The sequence below is a fragment of the Vicugna pacos genome, chromosome 6 (genome assembly GCF_048564905.1).
Source record: "Vicugna pacos chromosome 6, VicPac4, whole genome shotgun sequence".
Lineage (NCBI taxonomy): Eukaryota > Metazoa > Chordata > Mammalia > Artiodactyla > Camelidae > Vicugna > Vicugna pacos.
Window position 1 is genome coordinate 40,209,142 of NC_132992.1, and position 12,395 is coordinate 40,221,536.

At 36.7% G+C, this 12,395-nt stretch overlaps 1 protein-coding gene across 4 annotated transcripts in view; it reads left to right on the forward strand.

The window, feature by feature from the left end:
• The window catches only part of AKAP6 (A-kinase anchoring protein 6), a 567,738-nt gene that overhangs the window by 511,145 nt on the left and 44,198 nt on the right, over positions 1–12,395 (forward strand). The window lies entirely within an intron of this gene.

A 12,395-nucleotide genomic window follows, 5' to 3' on the forward strand; every position in this document is an offset into this window, starting at 1 on the left:
CTTTTACAGTGTCAAATGTTAGTCATCGTGTCTCTCATTAAAAAGGCTGTTCAATTCAATTTAAACAAGGAATTTTATCACATGACACCCTCTACCTGGTTAATTTTAAATAATCTAATTTGGAAACATTTGGAAGTTCTTTTATATCTAATTTCCCTATAAGGGGCTTAGGCCATTTTGACCTTTGTTGAAATCAGCATATATTTCAGTTTGGGGAAAGAGAAGAAGGAATGTTGCATCTTACAGCTTATGGTTGATGTGTACAATTGCACCGAAAACAAGACACTAACAGATACCAAGTGGAATATTAAAAGATACTATAGAAAAATATAGGTATTGCCTAAGCAAGCAGTAAAGGCTATAGGCAGTGCTGCTTAAAAGGGTGTAAGTTTGATGGGTTTTGGACACATCACCAACCACAGTGGAGGAAGAACTCTGGGCATTGGAGTCACAGGGCCTGAGTTTGAATCCCAGCCCTGCCACCCACTATCCATATGGCTTTAGGCAAATTACTTATCCTTTCAGAGCCTCAGATCCCTCAATCACGTAATGAGGATGCAAATAATTGGCAAGGCTGCTTTGAATATGAGACATAATGTATTAATTAGCCCAGTTCCTGGCCCTTTCTAGGTACAGATAGATAGATAGATAGAGATAGAGATAGATATAAATGGTGTTTGTTATTATGAAGATCTACATTTTAATTTACAATTTTGATATGAGAAGTTAAAGAGAAAAAAGAAATGCTTTTGGCATCATCAAAATGGCAAAAAGAAGATTCTGGCTCCCTTTGAGTGCTCAAAAGCTGGATGCTCTGTTGTGAGATGTCTGATACTGAGTGACTAGCACATACTAACCCACCGTGCTACATGCAGTAATGTTGGGCCAATGTTTGCTTGATCGCCCTAGTTCATTGTGAGATATTTTATTTGAAACAAACAAACAAAAAAAATCCACAAAACTTCAATTACTAAATAGGTTTCCATGATGCAGACAAACTTATCCAAAGTAGGACCATTTTGCACAGACTTAGAACTGTACAAAGTACCAAAGGCAGCATGTGTGGTCTGTATACACTTTCCCAGTTGTAGCAAACCGTGATAAATTATATCTCGACAAAGAAACTACTCTTATTCAAAGCAAGTTTGGAAACAATATTTCAGGAGTCTAACCCTTCTTTAATCATATACTTTGATGGAAGAATGTTCTTATGCACATCAGCTCAGCTCAATTCCTTCCAGAAGGACTGACATCTTAAACTGCACTAAACAATGAATCACCTTGTCAAATAAAGTGCAAAATGGAAAACCTGTTACCAAACTCATCTGATATAATGACATTTACAACAACATGTTTGAGGTGATAAACCGACAATAATAATTATATTTCCTTTAGACTTTGATTGTACTTTGAAAGTTCGATGCAATCATACTTTCTTCCTTCAAGAAAATTTTACACCCCGACATTTAATTTCTGAAACTTCAAACCTTCTATGAACATGCAAATCACAGTTGGCATTACAAGAAGCACTCTCGGCTCTCCTTCAGGAGCCTGGAATAATGATGACGATGATGATGCAAACAACAGCTAAGTATAGGAGACTCTTCCTGTAATTCAAGGTTGATGGAAGCGTCTCAGTTCAGAAATGACAAATAGGGCACTTTTCTCTCCCTAACCACAGGATTCTGATGGTGGACTTTCTTGAGGAGAATAAAAGCAGAATCAAGGTCATACAAAACACAGATTACAACTACATGCCCTGAGCTTTTGCACATAGTAGGCACTTAAATACGATTAAATGAAAAACCATTCCTGGGAATTTTTCGTATAATATTCTGAGCACTCGGAAGACTGGGTCACTCCTCTCAGGGTGAGGTTTTAATTACCCTCACAGAGCCGGCTGGTCCTGGGTTCCCAGACATTACAGGCATTCCTGGCTCCCTCTGCTGCCCTGTAATCCTGCCTGGTGAACAGGCTCGCCCGCTGGCTCCTGGGCAAACACCTCTCCTTCCTCCAGGGTGGCCGAGTGTTGGACCTGCTCCTACATTCGGAAATACGCACTGCTCTGGCAGTTGTGTTCAAAGCCCGTGGGCTCGTGCTCACTAGCAGTCTCCACCTATTCTGCTACTTGTCAGTAGCTGTGGCTGAAAGTCCAGTTGGAAAATGTGAAAACTTTTGACTAAAATGAGATTTGATATACCGTTTGCAGGTACCAGTTATCCACACTCAGAATCAGGCACAGGCTGAAATCTCTTCTCAGAATATTTGGGATCACAATATCTACTCAAGACCCAAGAGTTTAGAGATTAAGAGACAACGAAAAGATTAAATCACATGTAAAAAATGGGACTTTTATTTCTAGACATAATTGTTTTGGGTGCTATACTGAGCATAAAAATTGAAAATTCTGTATGTCTAGGAAGTTGTAATCTTACATAAGTGTTAACATACAAATATGTTATATACATATTTTTTCTCTATGAGCCCTCAGATTTTATACGGCCTCCTACAATAGAGACAATAAACTTTAATACTCCAGACCTAAATTAGGAATGTGTTTGTTACATTACTTGATTGAAATACTTTGCCTACAGCCGCGTCAACTATTAGATTGCAAACTCCTCGTGGCCTGTATCTTGTTCTAACGCTAAAACCATGCTTTCCGAAATAGTAGCACTCAAGAAGTTGGTTAATATTGAAATGAATATGGATATTTAAATAAAAGATATTCTGGATTTTTTCATGCTAAAAGGCAGTTTGACACAGTCTTCCAAAAGACAGGGAGATTTCTAGAGCAGCTGGACTCATGCCAGACCCAGTACATAATAATTTCACAGTTCATACTTGCTAAATGAATAAATGAGGAATGACAAGATGTTTAATATATGGAATATGAGACAGTTTCACAATTTAGAACTCAAGGGAAGATGATCCTGTTGGTAAATGAACACATCAGGGTGCTATGAGGATTTAGGCAGCAACCATGACAGCTATGATCAGTCACAACCCGACAGGAATGTCACACATAGCTCTAATGCACATACTGTCTCTACTGCCTTGCAAGATGTTTCTTATGAAACCCATTCCACAGATTTAAAGGCCAAGATTTGACGACAGACCCATCCCTTCCAAGGCCTGTTATTTTCCCACTTCTCTGTGCTGTCTGGCTTGTCACCTGAAGTCCACGGGACCAATGAGAGTGGGGGCAGGGAGGGTGGGGAAAGGATATCAGACTCACAGCCTTTCAGACTCATTACAGGCAGGTGATGGCAATTTGATGCAGTGAGGTCAGTTAGGAGAGGATACTATGATTTTGTTGATTCTAAAAATGAAACTTTTCTACGTATGCATGCATATGACTCTAGCCAATTTTTAAAAAATGATTTTGACCCAAAGTGTAGAAGAACACTTGCCCATTCTTTGAAAACAATAAGAGATGATTGGTGGCCAGACGCTGAGATGCTTATCTTCCCTCGGCTCTGCACATCATTATTTGTAACATCATTGGAGGGGGGAAAATGATAGACTCCATATTGTGCAGGATACTGCTGCATTCAAATAGCTTTGTCCCTTTCTTAAGAGATCAGGCAGGAACGCTGGCTAATTGGAGGGCCAGCAAGCCCATGAAGCCCACATAATGAATTCCAGGGGCAAGAACACATCAGGACTCACATTCGAGTAAATGACTCTAGTAGCAAAGAAATCGAGAGGTTGTCTTTTCATGTGCAGTGACCACGGGAACAAGAGCTTCGTGGAGCCTGCCAACATCACCCACGTAGAGTCTGGGCTAATATCTGTATTAATTTAACTTTTCGCTGGAATTGCTGTTCAACTTTTTCCTCTTAAATGAATCACTGCTTTAAAAAATGAAAATCTATAAAATGAAACAAGGACTCTATGACAATTAGTGCCGTATGCTCTTTTTTGATCCTCTTTTGGAAGCTGAATTTTTCATGGCTCAGATATTGTTCCAATAATTAATTTGAAATTTTGCCATATTCTTCTGAATTAGTGTTCTTCATTTATCTCTAGGGAAGAAGATGAGGAACTGCAAACCACTTACCTTTGTAGCAACCTGGTTGAAACCACAAGTCAAATGATAGCAGTAGTAATCATACTTTTCTGTGTCTCTCTTCCATCCAGTAAGTTTCAACACGTTGCCACTCAGCAGCCCCCATCTCAGTGCAGCCACTGAGAGGAGATGTGAGCATCCTGTCAGTGGTGGGCACGGGTTTGGGAAAATGGTGTCTGGAAAACACATAAGTACTTCTCGATTTCATTACCACTGATTGAATCTATAGAAGTCCAAGCTCAAGTCAATTCACTAATATAACAAACAAATGAAGATACAAAATTTCTTAATCCAGAACCCAGGAGATCAGCCCTGCTTAGTAACTCACTCTCATCTCCTACTTTCAATCTTTTAGCTAGTGCTGGGTTTCTGTAGGCAAAACCATCTATTCCTTTTCTCATCTCTTCTGCAAGAGTTCAGGCCACCATCATCTCTTGCCTATTCTACTGTGGTATTTAGCCATCCATCCATCTGCCCATCCACTCAGCAAACATTCACTGGACTCCCACCATGCGCCAGGCACTTTTCTGGGACACAGTATTGAACAAGAGAAACAGAATCCCTACTCCTACGGAGCAGCATTCTAAAGAAGAAATAAGAAAAAATTTTTTAAAGAAGGAAAAGCCAGTTAGTGATTAGTATCCTAGTGATAATAAGACAGGCTTCTCTTTTGGAGGCAATGGTGGTAAGTACAGATAGGTGCCTTCAATTTTGGGGTTTTCATATTCAGATAAAATCTGCTATTTGTATTTGACCTCAGACTGTGGAAGGCCAAATAGCTGAATGCCTACTTCAAAGTCATTTTTGGCATCCCTAAACCTGTCAATAATCAATGATTGAGTACTCATGTGGATTTCCATGTTACTAATGAAAGTAACAACATCAGTGATACAAACAAAATTTTTTATTAAGCTTACTGTTAAAATCTGGGTATTCGTTTTCAATTGTAGGTAAGCATTCTAGATATATTTGGAATAAAAATCTACTTTATGCTTTAAAGTCTAAAAACACTCAGTTAAAATAAAAGTATATATTTATTTTCCTTGATTAACTACTATGCTGTATGACGATTGCAAAAGCTAGTAATTTTATTTACATACGAATGCAATTGTGAAGAACTTTTAACCAGTTAACTAAACAAGTTAATACATTGGCAGATGAACAAACAAAAAAGCCCTTTATCCTGTATATGTAGATTCAGTTATCAAACCCCATTTAGGCTATAATTTTAAGAAAATGTCCTCTGGGAACTTTTTGCATCTTGTTAAGATACATTAAAAGCAGAATGCCAAATTTTACACCTCAAAATTTCCTAATGAGGCGAAGCTTTGAAACACATGCTTTACAACACCCATGATAAACCACCTTTTAGTCTGTTCATACTCAGACTATAAAGAGCATGAAGACGAGAAGAGGCTGCTAGAGAAAAATCAGGAAACCCCAAACTGTCTTGCTCCTCTAGTGAAGTTAGTAGGAAGCAGCATCATAGTGACTACAGGAGCTGTGTAGTGGTTGCCAGTGCTGTTTAGTGGTTTCTGGACTCAGCTTGGTTTCAAACTTCGAAAATCAACAACTACAATCTTCCATGATAAAATTGTAGAAATAATTACATTTATTTATTCAAGTATTAGATTTATGTTTAAACCTGGCATCCTTTTTATAATAAACTAAATATTGAATTTGACACTTACCAATTCAGCATTGACCCAAAGAAAGCATGAGGTTTGCATCTAGCAAGAGGTAAGAAAAGCCTCTCTGAGAAGGTGACCATACTGCTGTGACCTGAAGTACAAGAATGAGCCATTCAGACAGTGATCTGGGTGAGGAGCATTCCAGGCAGAGAAAATAAACGGTGCAAAGGCCCACGGGGAGCAACCAGCTTATCACATGGAGAGGAAGAAAGAAGTGGCTGAAGACCAGGAAACACGAGAAAGGATCCCAGCGGAGGACTGAGAGGCAGGTAGGAGTGGATGCTAGACATCCTCTTCCACTCTCGTCCCCTCCTCCGCCGTCCCTCCTCCCAGGCCCCATGCATTCCACCCTCAGCATCCTGCAGGATGGTCTTTTTGCAATGTGGTTGCATGCTACCACGCTACTCAGCATCCTTCTGTGGTTTCCCACAGCACACAGGGTGCCACCCAAACTCCTTGCTAAGTCTCCAAGACCTGGCCCCTTCAGACTTTTCTAGGCAGGTCTCAGGACTGTCTCTCCTTCACTCATTCATTTCCAGGCCCTCTGTCTGCTCAGTCACATGCTGTGCTACATTAAATCCAGACTGTTGCCCACACAATTCTCTTCACCAGCATGCCCTCTTCTTTGGCTCTTTGCGTCAAGTAATTAACCACTTAAGAGCCAACAAAATTGTATCACCTTTGTAATTTTTTGCAGTAAAATATAATATCTTCCTTTGTTAATACAATGTCCTAAGCTTCTTGTAAACCATAAGATTATATTTAGTTTAAGTATATTATTTTGTGAAAAAAATGTCCACTACACAGTAAATGGTCACATGTTTAGAAAAATTTATCCTTGCAAATATCTTCCTAACTGATATTCAGAAATTTATTACAAAAGCAGTGCATGAGGTGAAAGAATCTAGAATTTCTTGTATACATTTTTCTCTTCTCCAGTAATAAATCTTTCATTAAAAATTTACCTTTCATTAAAAAAAAAAGTCCAGCTCCTTTCTCAGGCCTTCTCTGACAACAGCTACCAACATTGGGTCTCTCCCTACCACATGCTAATATCCCCCATTAGCTATTTCTCCTTGAATTTATTTTCTTATATTGACTCTCTACCCTATGGGACTAAAAGCTACTTGAGGGCTGATGCCACATTCATTTTCTTTGCCATTGTAGCCTTAACACCAAGCACAATGCTGGTGGTGGTTGGCCCTCAATAAATGTCCATTGTGTAGACAAGAGAAAAATAAAAATAAAAACAACAGTGATCCTTTTAAGTTACAACCCAGTAGAGGAATAAACAAACAACCAACAAATCAAATAACAGTAACACATGAAATGAATACCTCCCACTACCAACTATTCACTATATGCCACGCATGTAGTGTACTCAAGAATTTGCTTCATCTATTGCCCACAGCAAATCTGTGAGCAAGACACTACTCTCCTTGTGTGTATTTTGAAACTAAGAAATGAGAAGTTCAGACAGAAAAATTACCTTTCCCAAAGTTATGGGTGGTAAGTTGTGGAACCAAGGGTGGATCACGGAAGGACTTGAATTCCATACTCAGAAAGAAGACTTTATTTAATTGGCATCTGGGAGCCACTGAAGGTGTTTTGAGCAAAGTAAAATAAATCTAAAAATATTTTGTTAGTAGGAGAGTTCATTCCCTGAATTATACTAGACCATTGTACTTTTAAGTCTGAAACCCAAACAGGGCCGGTATTCCACTTCCCTCCCAGGCTTTGCCCAAGGACTCAATTTCTGATTCTGTCCCTCAGTTGAAGAGAACTGGGGTAACTTTTAGAATGTGAAATGCTCCTCTGACACACAGATAACCACAAAGACAATTAAAATATTACAAAAAGACAATTAAAAATTTTCCAAGATGTGCAAAATGTGTTTTTAAATACTTTATTATTTATACCAAGTTTTTAATATGAAATATTCTCAGTGTGCCTGTTTTGGGTCAATCCTGTTAAACAAACAAACAAACAAAACACCCTGCAAAATATATTTTTCCACGTGGCTAGATAAAATCCCAGTTCTTGGAGAAACAGATTATGTACTTATGTTATTCCTTCTTTGCAATTATGAATAGAAAGCCAGGGATAAAAAATGTATCCTTGGGCAACACAATAATTTGCAAAAAGTCTGCACAGTTAAATAAGCATTTTTCTAAGAGTTAAAAAATGATAAGGGAGCAGGCAAGTACAAAAGAAATTAAATTTCAAGCTGTAAATGCTGATTTGAAATTTTTAGAGAGGTACAATGCACATGTAGTTATGTGATTCTTTTTCCCCTTAAAAATCCACTTCGATTATTTTCACATGTCATTAAATATTCTTCATGTTTTGTATGATAAATGTATAATTCTTCAACATGAAACTATACCATTATTTCTCTAGCAAAACTTCCTTTTTTGTAGTGAAATTTTTTTCAAGATTTTTTTTCAGTCTTTCAGCTTCAATAATGTTAAAAAAAATCCCACTGGGATGAAAATCTTTTTCAATAATCAGTTTTATTAAGGTATCAGGTACTTATAACAAAATAATCCATTTTAAGTTTATATTTCAAAGAATTTTGAAAAATGTATGTATCCTTGCAACCCCTATTACAATTAAGCTATAGAATATGTCAAAGAGAGTGGCCTTTGTGTCCCCTACTTCCCTGTCCTAGGCAACCACTGACCTGTCACTATCAGTAAGTTGTGCCTGTTCTACAGTTCCATAAAAATAGAATCACATAATTAGTATACTTTTGGATCTGGCTTTTTTCACTCAGCGTAATGTTTTTGATACCTGTCCATGTTGCTCATGTGAGAGAAGTTTATTGCTTTTTATTGCTGAGGAGTATTCTATTATATGGATTTGTTACAATTTGTTTATTTTTTCTCCCATTGAGATATTTGGTTTACTTAGATTTTGGCTATTTTGAAGACAACTGCTATGAACACTTGTGTAAATTTTACTGTGAAGATGCTTTCATTTCTCTTGGGCAAATACCTAGGAGAGAGATTTCTGGGTTATAAATGAAATGCTTAACTTTATAGAAAAAATTTTAGAGGGGGAGGTAATTAGGTTTATTTATTTATTTTAATGGAGGTACTGGGAATTAAACCCGGGACCTCGTGCATGCTAAGCACTGCACTCTACCACTGAGCTATACCCACCCCCACAGTGAATGCTTAACTTTTAAAGAAACCTTTTGTGAATTTCATGTTTCTAGCTGTGGCCTTTTCATTCCCACATAGAGAAGTCCCTTTAACATTTCTTGTAAAGCTTGTTTCATGGTGTTGAATTATTTTAGCTCCTGCTTGTCTGTAAAACTCTTGATCTCTCCTTCAATTCTGAATTTTAGTCTTACTAGGTAGAGTGTTCTTGGTTGCAGGTTTTTCTTTTCATCTCTTTAATTGTATCGTACCACTCCCTTCTGGCCTCCAGAGTTTCTGCTGAAAAGTCTGCTGAAAATTTTATGGGGGTTCCCTTGTATGTAACTATTTATTTTTTCCTTGCTGCTTTTAATATTCTTTCCTTATCTTTAATTTTTTGCCATTATTTACTATTCATCTTGGTTTGGACCTCTTTGGCACTATTCCATTTCTTGTGGAAAAGACTATTCTTTCCGCACTAAATTGTCTCAATACCTTTGTCACAAATCAATTAAATATAAACATAAGAGTTTGTTTCTGTACTTTCAACTCTATTGCATTGATCTATGTATCTGTCTTTATGCCAGTGTTATACTGCTTTGATTATGGTAGTTTTGTAGTAAGGTTTGGAATCACTGTGAGACTTTCAATGTTTTACTTCTTTTTAAAGATTGTTTTTGGCTATTGGTCTCTTGCATTTCATACAAATTTTAATATCATTTTAAATATCTCAAAGAAATAATAAAGGCAGCTGGAATTTTGACAGAGGTTACATTGAATCTGTGGAAGAATTTGGGAAATATTGCTAACTTAAGAGTATTAAGTCTTCCATTCTGTGCATGTGGGTATCTTTCCATTTATTTAGGTTTTTAATTTCTTTCAACATTTCATAATTTTCAGTGTATATATCTTGCACTTTTTTGTTAAATTTATTTCTAAAGATTTTACTCTTTTTGATGTTGTCAATTGAAATTTTTTTTAATTTAGTTTAAAAATTTTTATAGCCTATCTATATAGAAATATTGATTTTTATATATTGATCTCATATTCTGGAACTTTACTGAATTCTTTTCTTAGTTCTAATAGTATTTTTGTGTGTTTATGGATTCTTTAGGATTTTCTATATACAAGATCATGTCATCTCTGAATAAAGATTGTTTCACTTCTTCCTTTCCCCTTTCACCTTCTTTCCTTCCCACCTTCCTTATTTCCTTCCTTCGTTCCCTCCTTCTTTCCTTCCTTCCTTCCTTCCTTCCTTCCTTCCTTCATTCCTTCATTCCTTCCTGTCTTTCTGTCTTCCTTGACTAGTTTTCCTGACTATAACCTCCAGGAAAATGTCAAATAGAAGTGACAAGAGCAGACATCCTTGCCTTGTTTCTGATCTTGGGAGAAAGCACTCAATCTTTCACCATTAAGTATGATATTGTCTGTGGATTTTTTAATAGACGACCTTTGTCAGGTTGAAGAAGTTCCCGTCTAGCCTTAGTCTGTTGAATGCTTTTATCATGAAAGGAAGTTGGATTTTTGTCAAATGCCTATTCTGAATACATTGAGATTATCATATGGTTTTTGCCTTTGATTCTATTAATATTTTATTGATTGAGTTTTATATGTTAAATCAACCTTGCATTTCTGGGATAAATCCCACTTGATTATGGTGTATAATCATTTTGTATGCTGCTGTGTTCAGTTTGCTCATACTTTGCTGAGGATTTTTGCATCTATATTCATAAAGAATATTGATTTACAGTTTTCATTTCTTGCGATGTCTTTGCATAGTTTTGGTATCAGGATAATGTTGGTCTCATAGAATGAGTTGGGAAGCATTCCCTCCTATTTAATTTTTTGGAAGAGTTTGTGAAGGGCTGGTCTTAATTCTTCTGTACATGTTTGGTGGAATTCACAGTGAAACTATCTGAATTTTCTTTGTAGGAAGTTTTTCTGTTGTTAACTTAATCTCTTTACTTGCTATAGTTCTTTTGAGATTTTCTGTTTCTTCTTGAGTCAGTTTTGGGAGTTTGTATCTTTTTAGGAATGTGTCTACTTCATCTAGATTACATAAATTGTTAGCATACAATTGTTCATATTATTCCCTTATAATTCTTTCTATTTTTATCAGCTTGATAGTGATATATCCTCTTTCATTCTTGTATTTAGTAATTTGAGTCTTCTTTTTATTCTTGCCAAACCGAATATGAATCAAAAAAGCAAAGTGAATAATTCACAGATATTATTCTATCAACGTGAAATTCAAAAACACACAACTATTATAAACATTTTTATTGATAACATTTATAATAAAAGTCTTAAAATCTTCAGCTTACTGGTTTCCTCTGGGAAAAGAGGGGAAGGAATAGGAGATTCAAATATATCTGTAGTTTAGACCTTGAAAAAGATACTTTTAACATTTATTTTTTAAAAAGTGGTAGATAAGATAGAATTAGCTTATTCTTTGTCCCTGTGTATATTAGAAATATTTAATAATTAATTTAAAAATTATATCATGTTAGTCCCTTGATTAAAACTTTTTAGTAGCTTCCCATGCCACTTAATACAATTCAGATTTCCTACCTCAGGTCCTCCATGATCCCACTCTTAATTTTAAAACCACACCTCTTATTCTTCTCCTCTTTGCTTGTAAAAACACAGCCAGCCCAGCTGGCCATATATTTTCAACTCAGGTTTCCTCAGCCTCCCTCTTTCCTGGACACTTCTGGTTCCTTCAGCTATCAGCTTAAATGTCATCTTGGTGTGGCTGTCTCTGCATATTCACCATCCCTGCACATTTCTTCTTTCTTTGTTACAGAATAATTTTATTTATTGTCTGTCTTCCTCACTGAGCTGTAAGCTCTAGCTAGGACCTAGTTTGCACAGTACTCTGTTCATAGCCTCTATCACGATGACTGTCATACACATGTGCTCACTGGATATGGTCCAATGTAATATAAAGATTGTGAATCTGCAACCAAAGCTTTAGTATCTTAAATATCTCACATATCTTCATTTTCTTTAAATCACAGTAAACTCAACCTTAAGCCCAAACCCTGCATGGATGAGGGGAAAACAAACATAATCAACATTGACAGTTGGATGGTGGGGAGGGTATGCTCATCAGCTCTTTACCATCCCTTGAAATGAGTTTGCTACTCCTGTCCCCACTCCAGTCTCATGTGAGGTCTTCTACAGCCCCTGGACCCATTCAACACAGATCTTTGCAGGCACTGCCATCTCTTCCCTTCTACACCAGGATGCCTAAAATAATTTCTTCAATGATAGGAAACTTTTGCAAAAGACAGTAAGAATTTTTGCTTCAAATTCTTCCCTGAGGCAAGGAAAATTACATGATGGAAGTGGTGAAAGAGAAATAAATGTAAGAGGGAAAAGCACAAATTAGTATCTCAATAAGCTGTTTTTCCACAGGGAAAAACAAATGACTGAATGAATGAAAGAGCATAGCCAGACTGCTAAAGCTAATAGTTTACTATTATT